At 42.2% G+C, this 8,924-nt stretch overlaps 1 long non-coding RNA gene across 1 annotated transcript; it reads right to left on the reverse strand.

The window, feature by feature from the left end:
• Positions 1 to 2,296: 2,296 nt before the first annotated feature.
• Positions 2,297 to 8,433, reverse strand: LOC130581200 (uncharacterized). Its single transcript, XR_008966196.1, has 3 exons — positions 8,012 to 8,433; positions 4,032 to 4,283; positions 2,297 to 3,495 (listed from the first exon to the last, which is right to left on the reverse strand). It is a non-coding gene; the product is annotated as an uncharacterized LOC130581200 (long non-coding RNA).
• Positions 8,434 to 8,924: the final 491 nt, after the last annotated feature.

Here is an 8,924-nt window from a genome sequence, read left to right on the forward strand (position 1 = left end):
GGGTTTTGAAAACTATTTCAGCAGCAAGGAGGTTCTTTTGGAGCAGCTCCTGCTGCTGAAGGCTCTGCAGTCATTGCAAGAACAGAAAAGTAAAGGAGCGTCTTAACAACCGTCATCAGTGAAGGGAAATCCTGTCTGGACTGACAGGAAATAAAGGCAGGCAGGGCAGGGCAGGGCAGGGCAGGGGTGAAGCTCTGGAACTCTGTGGCGATCTCCTGACATGGACAGAGGGACTCTGGATGCCCTGTGGGATGTAATTATGGGATGTAATGCTGGAAGAGGATGGCTTCTCAAGTGGTGTCCTTTAACCCTTTCATGKTGCCTTTAAATGCTGCGGAGGTGGAGTGGCACTGCTGGGCAGATTCCAGAACCCACCCCTCACCCCCTGAGCTTGTGATGCACACAGCAAGCAGATTTTGGGATGAAAAGTCTCCAAGTGAGATATTCTGTTTGTAGGCGTAGAATGTGTAAGATTTTCTCCAGTGGCTCTGCACTGATGTCAATCAGTTAATACRGTGACATTCACTGAGTTTGGGAAATTAACGTCTGAGACTATGATGTCATTCTTATTTCTCTTACTTCCCTTCTGGCTAGGGAGGTAGATTATTTTATTTTTTTCCCAATGTTTTTTATTATTTTTCTTTACTGAAAATGATGGGTATTGGGGGAAACAATACACCAAATTTAACTCTTCAGTGTGAAAACAGAAAATGTGGAATATGCTCTGTCCCTGTTATTAAAAAGTTTCATTGAACTCACATTCATGTTTTATTTCAAGTACTGTAGGAAAAGCAAAGTAAGGGGAAAAAAACCCTTCTTCATTGGTTTCCTGTGGCAGGAATAGAAGAAGGGAGGGATGGTGGTTGTACCCGCCCAAACAAGGAGCCTGAATAGAGTTCTGTCACTGTAAGGTAAATTTTTTTAAAAGTACTGTCCAGGTCAGGTCATTTTATAAGCCCGAGCTTGCCAGATTTAAAGAGAAATAGGTGTTCTGTTTAATGCACATTTCATACAAGGCTTTGGAACCTTTTTTTGAAAAGATAATCTGCAAAAGTTGAGGCTGTTCCGGTGGCTGTTATTGTTACCTTGCCAAAAAAATCACTTTGACACTTTGTTTCAGGAACTTAAAAAGTTCTCTTTGGCTATTCCCTTACTGATACAAGGACACTACTTGGGGACCACAAATTTAAGTGCCCCAAATTAAAATGTCTTTGGTTTCTTATAAATCTTCTGCTACTTCTTCTGCCAGCTGTTCTGGCCTTTATGGCCCTCTGGGCTTGCAGAAATAATCTGTAATTGTTATTGCTTTCCACTCCCAATCCAAAAACACTTTTCCTTTGCATGTTTACCACCCCATCTGTTTGTCTTCTGATGTGATTTTATACTCTGCTATTATTTTCTAAGTTCTGTTTTAAAACCAGCARGGGTGGAATTATTGTATCAAGCAGTAATCACTTTAAATTTATTTTATGCCTTTTGTAATGAAGAATTTTGAAGCACAGATTTTCCAAGAGCTTGACTTTCTGGATGCTCTGAACATGAGGAAAAGGAAATATTGTGTCAGTTAAGCATAAATCCAAAAACACTTCCTTGATAAAATCAAAAGGTTTTACAGAAATATATGAATTTAATGACCTCTTTCCGAAGCACTAACAGTTGTGATGAACTCTTGCCTGCTTTTTTGATGTCTTCTCGTCTTGGTTTTGTGGTTTTTTTTKGRAWWRKKRWYCSAAAMSSKKKGSYKGKTKKTTKGSKGKKGKKSYTTTKKKGKTTTGGGGKTTTTTTCTTCCCTCTCCACAGCAAGGCTTTCATGGAAGATATCTTTTTTTTTCTAGGATACATCCTGACTTCTGTGCAGAAAACAATCCAACCCAGAGCTGTTGCAGCTCCATCAAGAACCTCCACCTGGTCCTGCTTGATTCCAGCTCCAGCTTTGTTGAGGCAATGCCCAAGATGATAAATGATCATCCCTCTGAACCTGGGCAGGCTTTTGGCAGAGTTCTGTCTGTGATTGTTGTGCATCTGGATGACTAATCCTTTAGTTTTGCTGTTGTTTGTTTCCTGGAAATAATGGTTATTAAATCTGAAGGGCCCTTATAAAAATTTCTCTTATTTCCATTAAAAMTTTAGTTATAGGCTCTGCTAACTGCTTCAAACTGGTCCCAAGCTCTCGGAAGGGCCCTGGGTGTTCTGTCTGTTTCTGGGTTGGCCTTCATTTATGGAATATTCCCGAGTTATTTTCATCTGGTTTGGAATCACAGAATCACTGAGGCTGGAAAAACCCTCTAAGATTGAGTCCAAATATAAACCTGACMCTGCCAAGGCCAGCCCTGGMCCGTGTCCCTCAGTGCCACATCTGCCCCTYTGCCAAGTGCTGATCTTTTCAATGTCCTGCACTACCAGGCACCCACTGATCACGCTGTCCATTTGTGCTCAGCTCTCTAAACCCACCTTGGATGGATCTCCCTAAGCTCCACCTTGTCTTGCACCAATTTTTTCTCTTCTGTCCTTTCCCTCCATCACAATTTATAGTTTCCCAGTTTGCACATTTGAAAGGAAATGAAAACATGGCCAGATTTACCACTCTTCATTTTCAACTGCATTTGATTCTCATTTCATAGTTGCTCAGTTTAAAACTATTTAGTGTCCCACTGTTTGCATGGTTGTAGTTTCTTAATCACTGTTTTGCACCACGCTGCATTCCTCTCTGAATGTGTGACTTTTGGCACTAGTCTTTAATAATAATACTCTTACATATTTAATCTGTTGCCCTTAGATTGCCAAAGGCTTTTCCCAAAGGAATCAGCTTCACTACAAACAGGAAGAGGGAGAGGGTGAAGTGACCTTGGTGTGGAATTGCAGTGATGGGAACAGGCARGACCTGCTGATTCCCAGCCACTTCCCAGTTACAGGTTGGAACTCTGAATCCCTTGAACAGAGACTCAGTAAAAACAAATGTAACTAATTATTAGGAAAATCAAAGTTGCCTGAATGTTCTGGTTTTCCTCTAGAAAACAAAGCAATATGTCTATTTAAAGCTCATTAATTCAATCCCCTCTTGAGTGCTTTGATGGAAGGGCTGGCTTCAATCTGGTTACATCTGATAGAAAGGGCTGAGGAGAAAGATGGAAAACAATGAATTCTTACTCATTTAATCTTGGGATCCAGTGGGATTACGGGTTTTTGTTTTCAAGTTGCCTGGTTGCTGTTCTGACTGGCAGACTAACAATGCCACAGTCTGGGCACAGGAATAAAAATCCATTAATGGATCTGCAGAGGGGCTACAATGTGCAGCTGTGCAGCCCTCTCTGCTGCCCAATTAAAAATTCAAAGGAATAAAATCTCTGCATGGCACAGTCCCCTCCATGCAAGTACAAAACTGAGTGGATCCATCTGTTCCTGAGACATCTTCAGCTGCAGCAGTCCAAGTCCAGCAGGGAACAGGGAATGCACCAATGCTGGGCTTCAGCCGAGAGCAGGGATCAAAGAAATCATCTGGAACAAGAATGGAAATGTGGAACATTGCTACAATTTTAGATATTGTTCTCATTTCAACCATTTCATTTTTGCCCCCCTCTTTATGTTTGGTTTGGTTTGTGTTCGGTTGGTTTTGTTTTTTTTTTTTAATTGGGAACGATTCTCTCATTTCTTTCTCTTTTTCCCTTGGGCAACAAGAAATACGGAGAAATGCAGTGAATGCCTCCCGCTGATCTCTCCAGTGCCTCCAGGGCCAGCTGCCAGAGAGACCACGAGCAAAATATGATTAATTATTTTAGAGGATATTCAGTAGCASTCCTTGACTGATTGCAGGGTGCCTGCTCCAAACTCCACGTGCCACTCACAGAGCAGAACAGTTCTTTTTGACCACTGATCAGAATCCTTGTGGGGGCCCAACTTCTATTACAAAAATAATAATTTTATTCCATTCTCATTGTCTGTGGACAAAAAAAAAAGTTTCTTAATGCTGCACATGAATTGTGCCTATCAGAACAGGAGAACTTCCATGATGTTTAGAGACAGGAACTACTCACCTTAAATGAAATGTAACTGCTCCTGTGGTGAAARAGCAAATCCTGTGCTGGATGAGCTGTCTGGTAGCCTGAAGGCTCCAGCAGGRATGGTGGGCACAATTTCCTCCTCTGGTTCTACAAAGCAGCTCCTTCTGAGCCTTCCCAGTGTGRGTGAGTGGAACCAATTGGATCTTCCACCCTTGACTGGTGCTCATTTCATTTCTGCTCTGTGTAGAAGCCCACGCTGCTCTGAGATGGGTTTTCATGCACCTTCTGGAAGAGAAAGAAGTTAATTTAGAAAATGAGATCACAATGAGAAACTGAAGGATTCTGGAATAATTTTTCAAGGTAAGTAGATACTTGATGGATGTGGTTGACAGACTTGATATGACTTGAGGAAACAAAGGCACAGATTGAGGTAGAGATTCTTTTCCAAATGCACTGAACAGGCTGTCAACCTGCCTCACTTAAWTCACATCTGTTGAAGATAAATCTGAATGAAAATAGAATGATAATCTGAAGAATATAGAATAGAATGAATAATAGAATATATAATAGAATGAAAATYTGACAATAAATCTGAATGCAAATAGATCACCCTGAATGGTGGAGAGCTGCAGGACACAGCTTTGGGTTAAGTCACTTCTTTCTCTCTCCCTTTTGTTCCTTATCACCTGTTGTCGATATAAGGAGAACTCAGATACAGCATTATTTATTTTAACCACTTTCAGTCTCATTTAATTTTAATTAGATTAATCTTAATTTTAATTTTAATTTTAAGCAGCTGTGAAACTGATGCTTTGATTCTACTCCTTGAGTATTTTGGAACCTGGCTGTCTACAGCAGCTGAGAYAGGCTCAGCTGGTTAGAGCAGGGTATGGGCTGATCCCTGTAAGGGCCGTTCACTCAAAGCTCAACGATCCTTGTGGGTCCATTCTAATGCAGAATTTTCTGGGATTCTGTGAAATTTAAAAGCAAAAGCTGTAATGAAAGCCTGTGGGACAGATGTTTCTGACTTTCACAGTTTTGTCGAATCCTGGGCTATTTACTCTYCATTTAGAGACAACCAATATTTTTTGAAAACTGAACGTTACACAGAGAACTTGTAAAATACCCCACTAAAAGCTTCAATATCAAGGCACAGAGCAGGCTGACTTATGAGACATGGTCAGTGATTTAACTTCTATTTTATGTGCCTCAGGCTCTGTGGTATCTGATCCCATCTGCTCTGGCGTTTCTTTTTCTGCTCATGCTTGGCCAAGGAATTTCCCATTCCTTTTGCATTTCCTTCCTGTCTTAGGTCACATGGAWGSTGTAACCAAAGTCTGTATTCCATCAGCATCTCCAGGAGCTGTTAAAGCAGCTGGGGCAGAGCTCTTTATCTCCAGCATGAGGCAGCCCTGATAACACCCTCCGGGGGCCATCTCTGCTCATGGGCCATCCAGGGCTCTGGGAATGAGCCATGGAATTCCATCATCCCATTGGGAGATGCCCCGGCCAGACAGGAGSAACTGCACATCCCTACTGGCACAGWAACKGAGGCTCTGGGACACTGGGACACTTGTGCCACTGCATTCCCAGAGGAGAGGAGCTCCAGAAGCAGCCCTGGAGCTGCAGAGACGGACTGGAGCTGTGTGCAGGATCAGCTCTGGTGCAGGGAGTCTGGGAATTCCTTGTGGATGAAATTGCTGAGGAGCTGCTCCCCTGCTCCAGGGAACTCCAGTCTTGATATCCTCGTGTTTAGGAAACATTAGGACTGAAATATGGAAAGGTGTCCATTTAGACTGAGCTAGTAAATGAAAATGTGTTAGTTTGAAAGCAAACCAGCGGGGGAATTACCCCCACACAAATATGTTTCARGAGATTCTAAGTCAGAACTACAATTTAATAGGAAAAATTAAAATCAAGGCAATAATAGAGAAACAACAGCTCCAAGTGTCAGAGTCAGAATCCAAGCTGAGCCCCTGTAGGGCAGGGTGGTGCTGCAGCCCCGTTGCAGTGATGGATGTGCTCTCCAAGTGCAAGTGCTGAGTAAATTGTACAAGGTACAGCAGTCCTTAGGATTTGGATTGGTTTTATGCACAAAAAATGTGGAAGGAGTGTGAGACAATTTCATCTGTCACACTCAGAGAAAGCCTCCACTTTAAGTGTAGTCTCTGTTTCTTCAGCATCAGGAATGCCTGACTACTCTGTAAGAAATCAATGTCACACATTAAAGGAAAATAAAACACTTGAAGCATGAAAAGAAACACGTAAAACTTACCTTGCATTTTGGAAATTAAAAGCAAGATCAAATAAGAAAAAAWCATTAAAGTATATGAGAGCCAGGAAAGGAGAACAACTCCTTATTCATGGGCTTTAAAAGAAGTCAGTAGATTTCCCCTGAAGCAGAAAATCTGGTTAAATTACACTTTAATTATTTTTGAAAAGATTTTCAGCAACTATCAGTGTTAGAAATGGTAGAGTGTTTTGACATTTTAATAACTCAAAATTTCCTGTAGTCATCCAGCAAGGATCTGTTACAGTGTTTGAAAATCATTAGGAAATTCCTCATTAAACTTGCTGTAAGGACACATTTAAATGTAAACATTTATATTTTTATATATGTACTTAGTGGATTATTCCATGTTTAAGGATAAAGAGAACCACAATCTTCATTTAGATGGCACTTGCAGAGTTTGGATTTTTTAAAACAATCCCTGGAACCAGAAACTTTTCTCAGGAAATAACAGCAGCACRGAGCTGCCACTGTCATGAGAATCTGAACAGCTTCAGCAGGAGATATTTTTGGCAATTACAGAGAAACATCCCTAAAACTCATTCAGGGGATTTTCCCCCAAGTATTCAAACCACCTGTGGTTATGGGGATGATTTTATCTTCCTGTAGACACCTGCAACACTCCAGGCAAGAGAAGTCACCAAGCCTTTCCAATGGGAAATTTCTGAGGAGCTTCACAAATGCACAGAACAYTCCTGCAATTACCAGGAAAAGCACAATTTTTATTAGCAGAGGAGTTGAAGCAATATCAGCAGGTAAAACATGGTCACTTCTAAAAAGAACCTGTATTAGCTCATGTTTTTTTTCACATTCTAAATTAATGATAAAAGGAAGGGAAAAAAGGAATCTGGAACAAAAGATGAAAACACTATTTTTTTATTAGAGTTTTTAAAAGGTGTTTTTTTGTGTTCCAGGGTTGCTTTGACACACTGAGTATCAATTGATGGTTTGCATTAGAGCTTGACTTTATAACATGGAATAAATCAAATGGATGATCCATAACTGCTGCATATCAGAAACATTCCAATTTCACTGAACTCTAAGTAAAGGAGCCTATAATGATTTTGCCAAATTGCTTCTCCAGAATCCTTATAAAGCTGTGAGTTAAAGAGTGACTATAAACACCGCTAGAAAAGCACCTTTTAAAATATTTTTTCTACTTTAGTGGTTTCAGCAATACAGACTATTCCAAGAGTCTTGGAAAATCAGCCCCTTGTGCTTCCAAGACAGAAAAAATTCTACTCATATTTTTTTTAATTGAATAATAAAAGTTTTATTGAGAATGACTCAAAGGACAAAAAAGGCACTCCAAAAAGGGAAATATACTACAAAAACCCAGCATATGTTTTAAACTAAAAGTTCTTCCGCACCAGTGCAGCATCAGCCTGAGCTTTGTGTGGAAAAATTATAGGCAAATTATATTTGAAAAGATCATTCACCTTTTGAAAGTAGGCCACGTATAGAATTTTTTTCATTAACCAACTCATTCACTCTGCTAATCCACACTATTGTACAAAACAATCTCTATTTTCTCTCAWTTTTTTGTGATTCCAGCAGTTCTGGGAGACACAATGTAGCTTAAACACAACAATAATAAGGGAAGCACGCCATGGACAAGCATGTGGAAATGGAATCGTTCAATGTCATCTTGGGAGGTTTCCTAGGACCGKTGGAAATGGTTGGCGTTATTAACTGGCATACAGAAAAAGCAGAATTAACTCACTTAAACCCATAAGGATGCAGTTATCCACCTTTTCCCTCCTCGTCCATCACTGCTTGCTCCAGGTTTGTCAAGCACATTGTGTGTTTCCCTTCAYCCGTGTAACTCGTTCGCTACGGTCGATGCACCACGCCGCTCAATGCAATGCATATTCCCAGATCATTTGTATATTTGCAAGGAAATAATTTGGTCTCAAAACAATTTCTTCCATGGATGTCAACAGCTAGAAGCAGAGCWGTTCCACTCCTCGTTGTGAATGAGGGGGAGCTCAGGACAGGGAGCTGTGGTGGGCAGGCTGGGACTGGAGGAGCTGTGGGTTACACTGGGACCATCCCCAGCGCCCTCACTGAGGAACGATGGGAATGTTGAAGAGTGAGTTGAACATGAGCTAAACAGAGCACTGAGAAACACAGAATCATGGAATATCCTGAGCTGGGAGGGACCCCCAGGATCACCCAGCCCAACCCCAGCCCTGCCCAGACCCCCCAACAGCCCCACCCTGAGCATCCCTGGCAGCGCTGTCCAAACGCTCCTGGAGCTCTGGCAGCCTCGGGGCCGGGACCATTCCCTGGGGAGCCTGGGCAGTGCCAGCACCCTCTGGGGACACAAGAACCTTTCCTGATCTCCAGCCTGAGCCTGGCCTGRCACAGCTCCAGCCATTCCCTGGGTCCTGTTCCTGTCCCAGAGCAGAGATCGGGGCTGTCCCTTGGCAGGAGCTACAGCCCCAGTGAGGTCTGACCTCAGTCCCCTCTGCTGCAGCTGAATCACCCAATTGCTGTCAGCTGCTCTTCATGGGCTTCCCATCAAGGCCCTTCCCCCTCCTCGTGTCCCTCCTTTGGACACTSTCTAACAGCTTTACATCTTTTTGATGTTGTGGTGCCCAAAACTGTCCCCAAGGCTGGAGGTGGGGCTGTCC

This window comes from Malurus melanocephalus, unplaced genomic scaffold, assembly GCF_030028575.1.
Source record: "Malurus melanocephalus ecotype Western Australia unplaced genomic scaffold, MMel_1.1 scaffold_391, whole genome shotgun sequence".
In the NCBI taxonomy this organism is placed as follows: domain Eukaryota; kingdom Metazoa; phylum Chordata; class Aves; order Passeriformes; family Maluridae; genus Malurus; species Malurus melanocephalus.